General features: G+C 35.8%; 1 protein-coding gene across 1 annotated transcript in view; it reads right to left on the bottom strand.

Annotated features, from left to right (window-relative positions):
- Window positions 1-15,983, bottom strand: part of LOC137407725 (galactosylceramide sulfotransferase-like) — a 38,380-nt gene extending 22,397 nt beyond the window's left edge. Inside the window, exon 1 of the mRNA XM_068094103.1 lies at window positions 15,716-15,983. The gene's annotated coding sequence lies outside the window, so the exon portion shown is untranslated. The remainder of the gene's footprint in view (window positions 1-15,715) is intronic.
- Window positions 15,984-17,765: the final 1,782 nt, after the last annotated feature.

The following is a 17,765-nucleotide window of genomic DNA, read 5'->3' on the forward strand; positions in this document are numbered from 1 at the left end:
AGATTGCAGAACAATATGAGAACTGAACTCTTTGATTAGACTGCTGCTCTGAAGATGGCAGTGTGCAACAAATACAGCACACCAATGCACAACTAATACAATATATTAGCAAATGAATGTACAAAAGCTAGCAATACAAAGCAGTGAAGCATTTGCAGAAACTAAATAAAATACCATTTGTAAATAAATTTAGTTAGCATGGTAAGGATCAAAACATGACTCGCACGAAGATATTCCACCAGTGACTCCGCTGCCAGTGCATTCAGCTTGCTCATCGACGATGTATACAGACAACTGGTGCACATAGCCAGAGACAGCAACGGAAAGCAAATAACTTAATTCCAAATTTAGATCTGTTAGATGGAATATACGATTGAAGTTGAGCCATCCTTTCTATGCAAGCAAGCTTTCATCTACAGATATAAATTTATCAGACAGAAAAAACAGGATAGAACCAGTCACATGTCATGGCAAAAGCATTTTCTAACTTGAACAATTTTAAAATTCAAAAGTCAAAAATTGTCAATAAAGTGTAAACTTGCTTCTAATTTTCTTTCAATTTTTAAATTGATTAAGAATCAGAATAGATAATAAAGGAATGTGGACCAGTAAGGCAACAGAGTAGGCTTTTTGAGAATACCTATATGCAAAACTAAACAAACAACTCACCAAATATTTACCATCAACAGGCTCCGAAGCATCGCAATGTTTATAAGGCCATATTTATTCGTTTCATTAAATATAACATTTATAATGGCCGATGTTTAAAAAGCTTTGAATAATAAAAAACACTTACCTGTTTAAGAATTCAAACTTATACTCCTGCCAGGCTGTCATCAAAATGTAATTCTTTTGGTTTTAAATCAGCTCCTCTTTAGTATCTGTCATTATTCGACGTTTCAACGCCGGCCGTTTCTGTCTCACTTTCGCAATCCAATTCGTTCTGTTGATTTTTCTTTTCACTTTCATCGTCTTCCTCACATTTTTCTGCTCTAAAATCCTCTTCTTCACTTTCAAACCAGTCGATATCTTCCTGTAAACGAATCTTTTTAGCAGCGCTTCAAATATCGCGTCCGTTCATGATGATCAGCTTTCCATAAAAAACGTTCAACTTCTAACAACGTGTTCTTTTTGCAAATACGTATAAGAGACTAATTATAGCCTCAAAATAGTAGTATGATATCTCTTAAAACTCCTCAAATTATTAATTAAAAATTTTAGTGTCGTTTTTAAAATAATAAATGAATTCAAAAAATACCTATCGAAGACTCAGATCTGACGGGCATACACGGGTTTGGTGCGCTGAGACTGCGCTCTCATCACGTAAATTTACGGGAACGGTGTGTAAAAGGTTAAAATACTTGACAGGATACATCTACATTTATCTATTGAACTACACGTATTGCGTAATTTGAGTAACTATCTGGTAAGCTAGGAACATAAGCTAGTCTAAATCTTTACTATAGTAATAGCTGTGAAGCCAGCTTGACGTTACGAATAATAACATAACACGTAACGGCAAGCTGGCCATAAATATTTTATTTATAATATGCACCCTATTAATTCATAGTATGGGAAGGACAGCGTAGTGTATTGGGTTAGCTCGCCAGTGCGCAGAACGGAAGGTTGTGAGTTTAAATCTAGTGCGAAGAGGACTTTTCTTCCTAAAACTTTAGCGCTATAATTGTTATAAATGGTATAACTGGACAGACGAATAATAGACTAACACTGAGATTTATATAGATTATTGCATGTGCACTAAGGCCTCCATTCTTTATATTTAAACAGAACTGGCTCAACAAGATTCATTTGAAACTCCACTTATACCTGAGCATAGTTTGCGTATAAACTTTGCTGTTAGCCTGCTTTAGTCAAGATTGAAAAAGCGCCATTCATAAATGGTTTTTACCTAACACTATTTGTGCCTTTTTATTTTGACATAAATTTTAAAACATGGAATTTTATACTTCTTTTCATCTGTTCAGTTGATTAATAACTAGCAAAAAATGCTACCAACTTAAATTAAAAAAACAGCATTACCTTATTTTTTGGAACAATCCTTCGTTTTTTCGTGACGTCTTTCTATCGTTGTCTGCCATCTTTATGGACAGCTTTTATCGTTAAAAACACGAAGCTTCTGCAATTAATTATTGCAAACAATGCTTTTGTTTGAAACCTTTTTATTTTAGTATCAAAACAACACCGAAAAATACTATTAATCAAGAGAATGACGATCGTTTTCTACAAAGATGGCGGCTTTTTCGTGGACGAGCGCGTGTGCAAACAGGGTAATGACATCATAAAAAAATGATGGATAGAGCAGTGAGCAAACAGTTTGTGTACCATTTTCAGTAGTATCGGGTTTAACCAAATATATGAGTATCGTTATAATACATTCATAATACATAATACAACACAGTCGAACATAAACACTAGTTGTTCTATTTTCTATTTCATGTCACCAACATACTACATCCATCATCGTATGTTTCAGTTTATGGACTTTCTGTTATTACAAACTTCAATTCACTATCCCGACTCTTCTGCAATACTAATAGATTACCAACTTCTAAAACCGTTTTCAACTCGCTCAGTATTTCCTGATTTCTGTCTTCTCGTGTTCATTTTGGCATGTAATAAATAATATCATTTTGTTGATGATTAGTATTGATTACTATAAGGCTAATAAAAAGTTATACAGTATATACACACACACATACATACTTTTGATTCTCTGAACATGAAATTTTAAAACAAACGATGTACAATTTAAGGTTATATATTAAATAATAATTTCAGAATTAAATATTCATCTCATCATCGAAAATATGCGTAATTTTCTATGTATGGCATTCAAAGTTGCTCTTAGCATGGCAGTTTAGCAAGCGAAAGCGGAAAGTGATTAGTGAAAAAACTGCGAGGCATTCAAGTTATGAAAACAAAAAATAAAAATGGAATGAAGATAATTTACAGTTTATTACAGTCAATTATGCTGGAGTTCTTACTTCTATTGCCTACCTAAATGTGCACCATTTCTACCTACGCTTTCATTCACTTGTCTTCAAGATAAACGTAAAAATAATGTTATTTTTTATACTCTACTAGTACTCTAGCAGTCTAGTGTGTCCCGTGAGACCCTCAAGTTTGCTGATAAAGCACATAGAATAAGTATGTACACAACTATTCCAACGTGATAAAACGTGATCGATTTGCGCAGATAGTAGCGTGAATGGCTTGTAAGCTGAATACGTGGGTTCAAATCCAGTATGATGCAATCTTTTTTCACAACCTGCAATCACGGCTTCGTACAGACGGACAAACTGACATTATTATTTTCAAACGATTTGTTATTATTAAATTATAGTTATTATTTAATATTTGTCATTATTATTAATTTGTTATTATTATGCTCTTATTGTTTTTAAGGTTAGTTCATTACCAAGGCCACATCTCCTTTCACAGGTCTCTATGTTCCTTTTATTGATTATGGTTTTATTAATTAAATTGTTATATATACTTTGTGTAATGTACAAATATCATAAATACTGATATAAGTCAAGGAGAGGTGCGCTGTTCACAACTGCATTATTCCCTGCTACACATTAACTGCTACATTATAGACAGCTGATGCTAAGGCCACATAATATAACAAAAATATACGACAGACAAAAACACAAAACTAATTATAAAATGCATAAAGCAATACTACCAAACACTATCTAATTCTGTCACTCAAATTCACAACTCACAAGACTTCCAGACCTAAAAACTCCATCAGAATGACTACAACTGCAAACCAATTGAGTCTAGAGCATTTCCATTGTTTATGTTGCAGTCATCACTGGAAGGAATTTGTGTTGTGCTCTCATACTGAATGTTTCTTTGATGATCAAGATCGATTTTCACCATAATATTGATCACACTATTTGTTTTTAATAAGGGTTAGTTGAGTCAACTAAACATTTTACCACATGACGAAAACAGCAGCAATGTAAATATTAATCAAAGGCTACACATTCATAACTTATCATTCTTAACTTAACATGCTTAACTTAACGTTACACATTCTTAACTTATTTAATGAAAGATTACTGCTGTGTAGCGATTGTGGATGCCCTCGGTCTCTACTAATCCCATTCTCATTTAATACTTGAAGATTAATTTGCAAAAAACTTTAGTAGATTCTATCAGAAAGTATCAGCATTTTTCTATCATTTGTGATTGTTTTTCATGTTTGAAGCAATCTGACAGACAGGATGTTTATAGATTAGAATCGACAAAACATGGTCGCGATTAACACAATTAGTAGAAAAACATGTGCAAAAGGATGTCAATGATTGCTACCGCTGCTAAAGTTGATATTGGTTATTGTATTCAAGTTGCAATGTTAATCGTCACTATTCTGTCGGCCTCTTAGCAACTACAGACGTCATAATCGTACTTTCACTTCATCTAATCGTTTTAACCATCATCAATTTTTGTCGATTTTAATCTTAAAACATCTTGGCAGTCAAATTCAGATCACCTCAAATATCGGAAACAATCACAAATGATAGAAAATGCCGATACTTTTTAATAGTCTAAAGGTAGGGCCACACGAGACCAAATTCTCACGAAATCGGCGAAATTTGGACCAAACGATTCGTACGAATTGACATTTGGACGAATTCGTCCATCGTTGGTTGCGCACGATGAACGAATCCTGAATTGGACGAAATGTCAGAAATTCCCTCGAATCGTTGTTTGATTGGTCGGTTGAAAAAGGTTAGTTGAATGTTGAAGGTCGTTTTCTTTTGCGCATGTTTGTACTGAAGCAAATGATTGAAACGGAATCGGCTTCAATTTATCACCGCGTTCTGATTGGCTAGTTGAAAGTTAGTTTCGTACGAATCCGTGGTGGGGAAACTCCGTGTGGCAGGTCAGAAATTTCGTACGAATGGAATTTCCCAGATTAGTTGAAATTACACGGTACGTGTGGCCTTACCTTAAAAAAATCTTGTGCAAGTTCATGTTCAATGTTTGAAGGATGATTAGCCTCGTTGTTGACAGAGAGTAGAAGATAACTTCACGTTTACAGATAAGCATCAGCCCTAAATGATTACTAATTGAAGAAAACAGTTCAAATATTCATATCTTTCACACGCATTGAATATTGGAAACTAATTCCAATATTCACATTTTTCACATGTGTTGTTCTAGAGTACGCATAGAGAATACATACCCATCGTTAAGGCTGGTTTATACTAAGTCGCCATATGTCGACATTGTTCTCTCGGTGATTATTCATCGATTATGTGCGTCGTAACCCAAAGGCATCACTGAGGCGACATACATACTTTTGGAAAGATTGTAACTGTCAAACTTCTTCGATAGCTCGCAAAGCATCTACAGTCATACTTCGACTTACGAGCTTAATGCGTTCTGAGACTGAGCTTGTATGTCAATTTACTCGCATGTTGGTGCAATTTATTTATATATATAGAACAATTAAATATATCTTGATTGGTTTCCATAATCTAAAAAAATGCAAATAAAACACTCAAAACAAGATATTGTAACAGAAAAAACATGTTGGTTATTGTCCTAACTCACCACACGCTTTCAAAAAGAAACAAATAAAAAATAATGCAAGGAAATCTGATTACTTAAAATGTAAAATTAAATACATACAATAGCAGCTAACGCTAGCATTTGCCATGGAGGGAGATATAAGTTATCCTTCATTACAACAGTTGACTTTGATAAATTTGGCTTTTATTAAAGTCTTTAAAGATAAACTTAGAAGCAAACCTAAAAGCAAACTTTCATTTTCAACTTAACGTAGTTAAAATTTCTTCGGCGTTCCTAGTTTGAAGTTTCTCGCTAGTTAGCTAATTTTTCCTTTGTTTCGCTTTCACGACCAGCCGGCCGTTTTAAAATAAACCTATCTAAGGACCTTTGCTTTTGTCGCCCTTTCAACATGTTGCGATTAGGACTAACACGGGTGTCGTCACAAAGGGTTAATGGACGACCACTCGCCAACTTGTCCGAATGTCTATTTTTATAGTTTTGATAGATAGCACCGGCCTTTTCACATAGCATCGTTTCAGTTACGCTGTCACCGGGCAATTGTTTATCTTTTATCCAATGCCTGAGCAGTCTCTCCATCAGCAATCGTGAAGATCGCTGCGCCGCTTAGAAACTATGGTTAGTTCTTTTGCAAACTAAATGCTCTGAATATAATCCTTCTGTTTGATAATTGTGGATGTATTTCTGTCATATTGCTGGGCTAGCTTAATCACGCATACACATTTCGCATATTTTTCAATAATTTTCCGTTTAATATCAATTGTTATCATTTGCTTTTTCTTTGCATTATTATCTTTTATTTTACTGGCAAACTGTCGATCTACGCACAGTACTTTTAATTCACATAATTCTGCACTGAAAATCGCGCACAAAAAACACAGTACAAAAGTATAACCTGAGCAGTTGAAAAATACAGAGTGATGCTGTTCTCATAAAATACCTCCGGCATACTAGGCAACTGACTCACGTGCTCGTATCTCAAACATGGCTCGTATGTTAGTGCTAAAATTAGCTTAAAAGCTGGCTCGTATCTCAGGTTTCTCGTACGTTGGAGCACTCGTAAGTTGAAGTATTACTGTAGGACATCCTGTGCAATGTGTATCACTTCGGCGATGGTGATTAGCCGTTGCGTATTGCTCGGACCATATTCTCTTTCATGACATTTGCTGTGGTGCCGTGTTAATATATGCGTGGCACTGCAGCAACACGCGAATGTCCATTCAACAACTCCAAATCTGCTCCATGGAAACACACTGATATACTGGCCATTAGAGAACAAGTGAACTTTGATGTAGGCAGTCCCAGCGGTTCAGGGTTACAGAGAGGTCACAATATGACTCCAACGATTAGGATTTACAGTGTTACCTATATAATGTCAACCAGGTCATGTATTGATTGATTTTCTCATCAACTGTGTTGATGGCTGAACCTTGGCACGATTATGTTGTATAACTGTTACAGTCATACAAGGCGCGCTAGCCAAAAATTCCCACATGGCATGCTTGGCGTATTCAAGAACATGTTGTGGAATTCAATTGAAGGTAAAATCATTCACAGCACAAAAGAGCAGTCGCGCGTGAAGACCCGTTAGTAGTAGAAGTAGGTAAAGTACTTATACAACAACTGAGCCAAGGCGAGGTCAAGCAAAGGTCACGACCTGTAACACGCTTATTCTTTCAAAAGAAAAGAATCTGAACAGGCTTGAGCCTATGACAATTCCACCTGCTTCATATGTCATCGTAAATCATGTCATAAGCCTATGACTGCCCTATAATTCCACCTGCTTCTTATGTCATCATAAATCATGTCATCAGCTTATGACTGCCCTAGAATTCTACCTGTTTCATATGTCGCCCTAAATCATTTCATCTCACTCTAATCACTGTGAAACGCTACAAAGGCGGATAAAATGATATCCTTGCTAAAGCATTTCAACTGATTTCCTTCTGCATCAGATTCTGTTACTGATAATGACAAAAGAATGATCAAATTGGGAACCACCAAGTTACGTGACAACGACAACTTGCATCCACGCAGTTTCTGAGAAAAAACAAATAATGTTTATTTTATGAATCTGGTTTCAATCTGCAATGCTCGTGACAAGCTAACATATGTTTTTTTGTTCAAAACGCTGTTGAATTTGTGTAGAGTAAGATCATGACCAAAAACTGATAAGACTCATAACAAGTTAATTCACTCTTTTCCAAGAATGTGGATGTTTTCTTCCACAAGATTTAAACCTCATTCAATGCTTGAACATCCACAGAGCTACATCAGGCCTGGTTCTCACCTCACAGCAAGGAGCGGTGGTGGTGCAACAAGCGGGTGCAGAGAGCCGGCCGGCTAGCGAGAGTCGGTAGCAGTGTTTTTGCCGGCTGTAGCCGCCAGCAAAGCTCAGCAAGTTTGACTTTGCTACAGTCCTCGGTGTAGGTTGCAGGATGTCAATGGTAGTAAAAACCGTACACGGGCGGCCACTCACCCTGAGTGCATTCTGCGTACGATTTCCGTAATTTCAATTTTCTTCCAATTATGGTAAAGTAATTAATACAACCTTGATGGAAACATGTTACAGTGCCGTCAGAAATTATGAGACCACCTCACATTTTAAGAGACAAGGTGGTAGCAATGATTTACTGACTTAGTTTTACAAAAAAACTATCATAAACCATATACCATTAGATGCGGAATTTTCTACTAATTAATATGAAGCAAATTTCCATCACATAACAATCCATACTTATTTTTTATCTCAATCGAAGGGCATATGCAACTGATATGAATAAAAAAACGAAAAGATATTTTCATTTTTTTATTCATTTTATTATTTTATTCATTTTTTATTTTTTTATGCCAAACTATTTGACTTTGTGAGATTACAGAATGCACAACACATAGTGATGACATCACGTTTTACCACTAACAAGCTATGTGGTCGGACACTGAAGAGATAACTTGATGACACTAATTCTATCACCAATGCTGTAAAAGAACAATGAAAGACTCCTGATTTACTTTACTAAAACAAGGAAAAGTTTCTGCATCTAATGATGTACAATATTTGGCAAATGAATGAATTAATATGGTGCCAGCAGAGGTGCAAAGTTGAACAAAGGCGAGAATTATTGGGTGGTCTCATAATTTCTGACAGCACTGTATATTGTAATTCCATGCGCAACAATTACCATTGCCTAGGAGCAGATAATTCCTTAATTGTGTGATCACCTCCGGTACCCTAGCCGCTAAGAACATAGGCTCTCCGGGTACCACCATAACCACAGCTCTCATCCTGTGGGATGAGAGTTGGGCTCAGCATTACAGGAACAGTGATGAAATGGCATGCTGCTTGTGAAGAGACCATCAGTTCCAAAGTGCCACGGTGACAGCTGTGATAAATTTGGATAGTTGCCATTTGTGCACACATGACAAGCAAAGTAAAGATTTTTGCAATGTTTTCCGTCCAACCAGCCATACGACATGTAACAAACCAGGCATAAGGTGAGTAAGAAAACAAAAAGCGGTGGATGCAATCTCCTTGCAGTTATGGCATTCAAGTAATTGCTCTTCTTATTCGTAATCGATTTAAAGAATGGATTTCCAATCACCCAAAAATATCAAAGCTATACTATAGCGAGAGAAAACATGCCAAGATCTAACCTTCACGGTATGAACAGCTTTATGTTATACACAGTGTCATGTAAATCTCAATATAGTTTCCTAGTTATGTAAGTTTTTCCTACTTAGTGACTGAGACAGGTGCTCAAGAATTCTACGCAACGATGGTAACTATTATATATGACAGAGCGGATTGACAAACTCGCAGTCTGTTAGTTTACTCACAAAACAAAATGCTGAGACCTGTTAAGATATGTCATGCCTACTTTCACTAGTATTACATGCTACAAATTTTTGCGCTTCGAAGTAAGTTGTGGTTTTGATCGGAGGAATGAGGAGGACATATTTACATGATACACAGGAGTGGTCACACAACTCCCAATTGTCCGTAGCTGACGAGTTTACATGCTACGAAGAAATCATTGCACAACTCCGCGTTTTCGATAATAGCCTGTTGCAGTTTTTAGCTACAGCGGGGCGCATATTTTATATCACGCCTGACACTATTAAAATGCTTCCTAGGTCAAATGTCAAAACGAGTGGCAAATTTTTTTTATCAGATAATATTTTTAAAACATGTGCGTTGAAAACAGAGCCGCATAGGGATGCTGTTATTACTGTAAGAATGTCACCAATGAAGACAATGATAATCCAAAGTCTGATCGCAAAGATTTATACAATAATACGAATACCGATGTTTACACCATATGCAATACTTGCAAATACCCTCCCTTGGATCGGAGATTTGAATCATTTCGAAGAATTACATATGCGACGTTTGAAACCATACACATGCAAACAAACGACGAAAATGTGTACCGTGTAACGCTAGTGTTTGTTAGGAATAGAAGTGAATAGCAGGTGGGGAGGGTATATCTATGGCAGCGTTAGCATATCCAACAAAGATATTCAAACACCGGGTTTGTTAAACTAGTATACGCCCTACAAATTGGTGTATTGGCTGAATCTTTTTAACTACCACCAGAACCACGAATCATCAGTCATACTTCATCTACATGTATACTAGTACCCAGGCAGGCCGGTGTGCTGTGTGAGTTCAGCAGGTATAAGTAACTGCATAATTATTCAAATATGTGGCATGGCAGGTGATTCGTACAAGTGATAGTGTTGGTCTACCAAGGTGCATGCGAGGTGTTCGAATTTCATTGAAACAAAATCTTTTTTCCTATTCTCCAAGCATGGCTTGAGACGAATGGGCATGGCTCTTATTATAGTAAAAGCTAGTACGCTGGCAGCCCTGTCCACCGTGTGAGATAATCATGTGTAATGCTTATATGACAGAGAAGTGCATAAGGCTTTGAAAAATGACTCGAGTCATTTTAATTCTCATCAAAAAATTAACAATTCAGTTCTTAATTCTTCTGCATACGTCGTGTAAGAACCGATTCAATTCACAATTCATTGCAAAAATATCTCCAATTCAATTCTTGATTCTTTAGCTATCCTAACCTCAATGACTCGATTCAATTCTTCCAAACAAACAAAATCAATTCTCCATCGATTCTTACCAAAAGTTGACCTATAAAAATATATCAAAATAACAACCTACAATCGCTAATTTAGCTACTCCCATTAGCTCAGTCTACTGACGGTTTGTATAGGAAATATCAACTGTTTCACTAGAGAATTTATTGCTATTTAGGGTAGAAATAATTCATGCCCACCATTTTTTGTTGACATAAACAAAAATGGTATTTTTGCTATAAACACAGAGTTTCTGTCATATAAGTTCAATTTAAAGCTTTGTAGAATCAGCAAAAAAATTCTGCACGCGGATGAAAACTCATTTAAAAACAACAACAAAAATTTAATAGTTTTGTAGTTTAGTGAAACCAGCTGCAAAAGAAAACCCGATGTTTTTGAATTTTGACCGAAACACACACACATTATCTAATATAAAAACGTCGTAGTCCAAAATATCTTTGGTCCAGTTTGAATAATTTCACTACCTGAAATATGTTTAGGTTGCTGTTTACAATATTTCTTTTCATTCATCCTAAATCGAAAATAAAAATAAATAAATCCACAATTTTATGCTGCTTTGTGAGTAAAAGAAAAACTAGGTAGTGGAACTGGTTTCAATATCAATTCAATTCAGTTATAAAGCTTATATACATGGTGAGCTTATTGTCAGTGCGCAGGCAAACCATAGGGATATACTACATTAGAGCTATACTATATTATTCACCAATAAAATATACTCATTGATATTGATATATTGTAAAAAACTTGTGCGGCTGACAACATCAGACTGCTCTGAAATCTTAAAATTGGCTCATGCCGAGTAACAGATTGGGTAACTTATGACTCGCTGTTCGTAATGGATTTTCTGTCAACGCAGTAATAAAGAGAAACAGGTACATGTTGACTCAAGTCATTTTGCTTATTGAAAGTAGAATATCAAGTCAATTCCTCTTCGGTGACAGTAAAGACTCGATCCAATTTAATTCTTACTAGTAAGATGCTTCGAGTCAATACAATTCTACAGTAAGTAAAATGTATCAGAGAATCAATTCATTTGTGAGATGAGCCTTACGGCTTGCTTGAGGAAGCATCTTAATTCGAGTGTACATCTCTTATAGGCATAATTATTCCATGCCCTGCATAATTATGCCCCTGCGAGGTGGTGCAGTTGGTAGCAGGCTTGGCTGTAGCCACTGGATATCCAAATTTGATTCCTGTGCGATGCATTTTTCCCAAAAGTTCTTAGCATGGACAGACACGGCTCTTATTATAGTAAAGACTAGCCAAATGCCTGGTATGGCAGGTGTGTTAAATAACAGCTTATAAACACTGGTAATATAGTTGCTATTGGCTAATTGAAGTAAACTACTATCCATATTGCTTACTAATAAGGGCCGTGAGAGCAAGCTTTAGCGAACACAGAGTCGTTATGCTATTTTAACCCAGATAATGACTCAAATCGTCCAATGAATCCATTTCATCCCTTGAAGCTTAATAGGTTAGCTCGCCACCTTGTGAACCCGCCTTGTGAACCCGCCTTGTGAACCCGCCTTGTGAACCCGCCTTGTGAACCCGCCTTGTGAACGGAGATTCGGGAGCAAATCTGCGATACAGATTTTAATTACTATAGATGGACTGACACCGAACGACACCGATAAACCTTGCGATTTTTGTATATAGAATATGCAAGAGGACAATTTGCTATTAAGAATACATCCAGCCGGTCAAGAATTTTTTTATATAATGTACTCTAGCAAACTTTAGTTACGCTATATGACAAATTATTACGATCAAAAAATGAAAGAAACTAATTTGTATAGAGAAAGCATGGCTTGAGAACGTAAAATCTGCTAGCGCAAAGCTGCTAATCTGCTAATTCGTTTTGGAAAGAGATTCTAATCTAGGGCGGTTTTGTGATGGCTGCGATTAACTGTTCGTTTTTGAGCTTTTAGGAACTTGTAATCATATTTCCAAATAATTTGCACCTACAACACAGCAGAGTAAGACATGGTGAGTCTTTTGATACCAAATAACTGTACTGTGAATTTTGTTGCAAGTCAACCTTTAAAGACAATTGTCAACATATATCATTTTACGCAGTCAATATGACACATCTGCTGCCAACACTTGACAGGATGTCTTCATACAAGTGCTTGTTGTTTAACAATGACAAAACCAATGTTATGATTCACAACTTAGAAAAGCACTCACTACTTAGTAGCCAGCAAGAACATTGGATGACTGCCATAGCATGACAGCAGCTGAGGAAAGAGTCTGTACTCATGCTTATACGGGATGGTGAAGAGCTGGAACTAACTTAGTTAGAGCAGATTACACACAAATTATACGCTAGTAATCAATACAAGCATATATGAACATGCTGGTCGGCTATCATGATGCAACAACAACAAATGCAAACCAAAGTCTCATATAATGACAGCTGGCTTCACTTGCAGAGCTAGTAACAAGTGAACACAACCGCATTGTTTATTCATACCTGCCGAACTGTTGTTAAAGGGTGATGAAGTTACACATTAGATTGATGACTGATTCACAAAGTTCTGAATCCCTTTGAGAATTTATGCTCTCATACAGACATATGGAGCAAAGTTTATCCCAATGATTTACTTTTGGGAAATATTAATTTCAGATTGTGAATACAACTTATATTTAAATGATCGGCACTGACATCTGCAAAGGTAGTAGGCCTACTATTCGATTTCTACTTATTTTAATTTTATATTACTTTACTATGGATTATATTACATTACTGTAATGTAATATTACATATTACATTTACATTATATTACTTTAACCTGGATATAACAAGACACGCCAATAGACAATAACTATCGTTCAACAGTCATTCACATCTGCACCGGAAAATATACATGTTTTATACTTCCTCGACCCCAAATGTGGAACCAAAAAGACTATTTTTATTCCAGTCTCCTAGTAGGTTTAGGGAGCATTAGTTGGGAATTCAGCTGGGGGATGATCGATAATGTTTCATAGAGACAGGATTGCAAATACCAAGAGGGAACACAAAGGTATGTAAATCACTATACCAGCCTTGGAAAAACTGTACAACTCATGTAGTGACTAGCAGGATACAAAGTAGGTAAACTGTTTACTAAAAATAGATTTGTTCATAACCCTGTTCAGCTATCTGAGTCATTACTGGTTGCACAATAGCCGTGGTCAGATTAAAAGCCTTTAATGTAGTGACTATATATTATATTACTTTAACCTGAATATAACAAGACACGCCAGTAGACTAACATCTGGTTCAAATGATGCTCACATTACATGGATGTTGAGCATTAATAGAGAAAGTACCATTGTACATCATATGCGGACATGTTTTCTGAGTCGCAAACACAGACGCCGAAATCACAAAACTAGCAGACATGCTCTATTAAGCGACATCTATTCTTATTTCTACTTATTATTCGTAAATGATTTGCTCGAAAAAATGAAAATTGATTTTGGTGACGCGGGGAATGCAAACCTTTTACCTTTCTTCTTTGTTAATCTAAAGAAATATTTAAATACATAATTCTAAATATTAATATTTTAAATATAATATAAATAGGCTATAATATTTAAATATAAAATTAGGAAAGCTTCAATGAATGCTGGTATCATGCTAAGCTCATTTTGGTCATGACACCTTCAGCGGGTCAAATATTCACATCCATAACAGGAAGCTGACAAACCTGTATGTGCCACTCAGCTAGAATTGTTGATATGTTACAAATAAATTTTCTTAATGCAGAAACGTCTAGAAGCAGTTCTTCATTCAAACAAGTTTCCATATTGCTTGCAAATCAATAACCATAGCCCATGTAATTCATAAGCCGTCAACAAAATTGGACGATATACGATATTCAAATACAAAAACTGTAATTATGTAATTAGACCGCTGGGGTCATTCAACTTCATTGAACTTTAGGTTACATAACTCGAATGAACATACTACTTAAAACTAGCTTCGTATGGAAGAGCCATTATATACAAATAATAGTGAATAAAAAATATAAGGTTATTTATAGTGGAAGTGTTAGTATATGAATACTTTGTATAGAAATGTCAAAAAATTAGATTATATATATATACGAATGATGGAACAAAAGCTTGGGGGAAATTGAAGGTTGCTTTAGTTGGTTCATATGACATCCAAACAACCTTCAGAAACTGCCAACATATGAATATTCTTCAGTTAAAAACTCCGCGTGCGCGCAAACTAACGGATGAGTCACTGAGTTACTGCAAAAATGCTTCAACCCAGGTCAATCAATTAACTAACGTATTTCTACAAATTCATTAACACTGTAAGATTAAATAACTTGAAGCAACCACAACAACAAGCCACAACAACAAGTACGCGGTGTACATAGATAAATCCATAAAGAGATTCCTGCTAGAGAGCTAATCTTTCTCAAGTAATATGGCATCATTCATAAAATAATAGCTAATGTAGTATGGCTGATCCAAGATTTTACACAAACATACAATTCTTCCATACCTTTGAGTATTATGGCCAAATATGGTAACAAAAGAAAAATTTGGTCTTGTTTAATTTAAATGCTACATATACACTGCCTTGAGGGGCTGGATATACTGCATATCAAACCATAAATTTTGGCTGCAACAGCCATCTTTAATAGCTCAAATGAGTGTAAAAGGTTTTAAAGACTACAAACAATTTAAAAGAAAATTATTGCGTCTTCTGCTGGTTGCTGCCTAACAGCCATGGCCACATCATTATCGCAGCTCCATTAGCTATGCTGGATTCATTAGTTTAATCAAGTCACCCTTCAAAAATATCGGTACAATATAGCGAATGAGGTCCTTTCCCAAATATGATATACTCTGTTCAGAAATGCTCTGGTATCTGCACTTATCTTTAACCGTGATATAAACTCCTTGGCAGATACGATATATACCGTGTGCTACTCATCCTTGATACCTGTCCTAATAGTTTGATCACAGTCACACACAGGAGAAAAGCTAACCTGTCATCAACAAACAGAGTAAATTTGCTCACCTTGATCTAAATCTTTGAGCTAGGTATGATCCAAATCGGAGTAGTTCGACAGCTGCTACAGATAGGACGAGTATGATACTGTTTACATTAACTACGAACGAATCTATAGACAAAATTCACTTCGATCGCTCGATACCGGTCCAAATTAGCACAGCCTTCGAACTAGCTACTAGCGCACTCATTGACTAGGCTAGCCAAGCTTTTGTATCGCCAGACAATATAATAGCTTCTAGTCTCACTACAAAGAAATTGATTTAATCTGGCAGAAAAGCTCTTACAACAGATCACTAACACAGATCAGGCTGAGGCAGGACGTAGTGCGGCACGTGAAGCACAACGTCGCGTCACATGGCGCTCAGGTCACACTTCACTAGTCGTGATGATTGACACTACCGAGTCAACTGTCTGGCAAGCTCGTAGCCTTAAAAGATTGGCAGTGATCAACAGGTGCTAGTTCATTATAGCTATTAGTCAAAAACCAGAATTGAGAATATGTTTAAAATCAGGGCAAAAAGTAGGCCATGCTCCAATTTCCAAAATTGACAAAAATACTAGAAATATTATATCAGCTGCTACTTTTTGTTTTCATGTCATACAGAAATGAGAGCGCATCTGACAGAAAATAATTGGTTTTCATGGATAAACTATGCTTGGCAACACAATATTGTATGTACATATACATATTGTATATTAACTCTCAGGATCACCCCCCCCCCCATTTACCAACACGTCAATCATTTTTTCTCCGGATTAGGCAATAACTTAACTGTACATGCAAATACATTTCACTTACAAAGACACATTTATGACTGACTGGTGCCAAAATGTTAATGCTCAAAAATAGTATTTGTATAAATACTTTAATGTACCTTCTATTTAACTAAGATTTAATAAAAAAAATTAAATATAAGATTTCTAAGTTTTCACAGCGAAACTTTGGATAAGCTAAATTTTCCAAACATACATAAAAATTACTGTTTAAACCTAAAAACTATTTAAAATTGCTGCTTGATTTTTTGAAAAAGAACGTTATCTATCAGTTCAACTGCCAAGCAATGTTTGACTTACTCTTCCTCCCGCGCTGTTCCATCTCTATTGACAGCAAACACTACCCACAGGCATGTAAATTGAGTTGTGAGACTTTTGTTTACTCCTAACAGCATACCAAAGCAGCTAGCGTTCTGTTTGTCTTTTGCCTTGTTTATAGGAGTGAGCCTGCAACTACTGCCACGTATGTCGTATGTACTGCTCGCCGTCGAGTGTGAATACTTACTTGCTGTCAAAAACGAAAATGTGGTAAGCAAGAATAGAGATGATAACCTCTGAGTTTACACATGAGCTGAACTCATGACCAGCTGCCAAGAATAAAAGTTTACCCAAAAATTTCTGTAAGCACAGGAAGGTTTTTGTCATAATATAAATATTTCACGTGTGCGTGAAGACAACTCTGAAGTTCAGCTAAGTACCATCCCTGTCGTTCAGAATACTCCATCAGGCTGTAGTCAGGTAACCATCACAAATTATTAGAGACACACTCGCCAGTTTGTGAGCTCTTACAAGTTCTAGTTTTTGTCTTTTAAAGCTGTGTTAGTGTGTCTCTATATACATGTAGATATATAGATAGATAGATATATAGATAGATAGATGGATAGATAGATAAATAGATAGATAGATGAATAGATAGATAGATGGATAAATAAATGGATAGATAGGTAGATAGATACATAGATATATAGATCGATAGATAGATACATAGATAGGTAGATAGATAGATACATAGATAGGTAGATAGATACATAGATAGATAAATAGATAGATAGATAGATGAATAGATAGATGGATAAATAAATGGATAGATGGATAGATAGGTAGATAGATACATAGATACATAGATAGATAGATAGATAGATAGATCGACAGATAGATACATAGATAGGTAAATAGATAGATTGATAGATAGATACATAGATAGGTAGATAGATAGATACATAGATAGATAAATAGATAGATAGATGAATAGATAGATGGATAAATAAATGGATAGATCGAT

This window comes from Watersipora subatra, chromosome 11 (assembly GCF_963576615.1).
Source record: "Watersipora subatra chromosome 11, tzWatSuba1.1, whole genome shotgun sequence".
In the NCBI taxonomy this organism is placed as follows: domain Eukaryota; kingdom Metazoa; phylum Bryozoa; class Gymnolaemata; order Cheilostomatida; family Watersiporidae; genus Watersipora; species Watersipora subatra.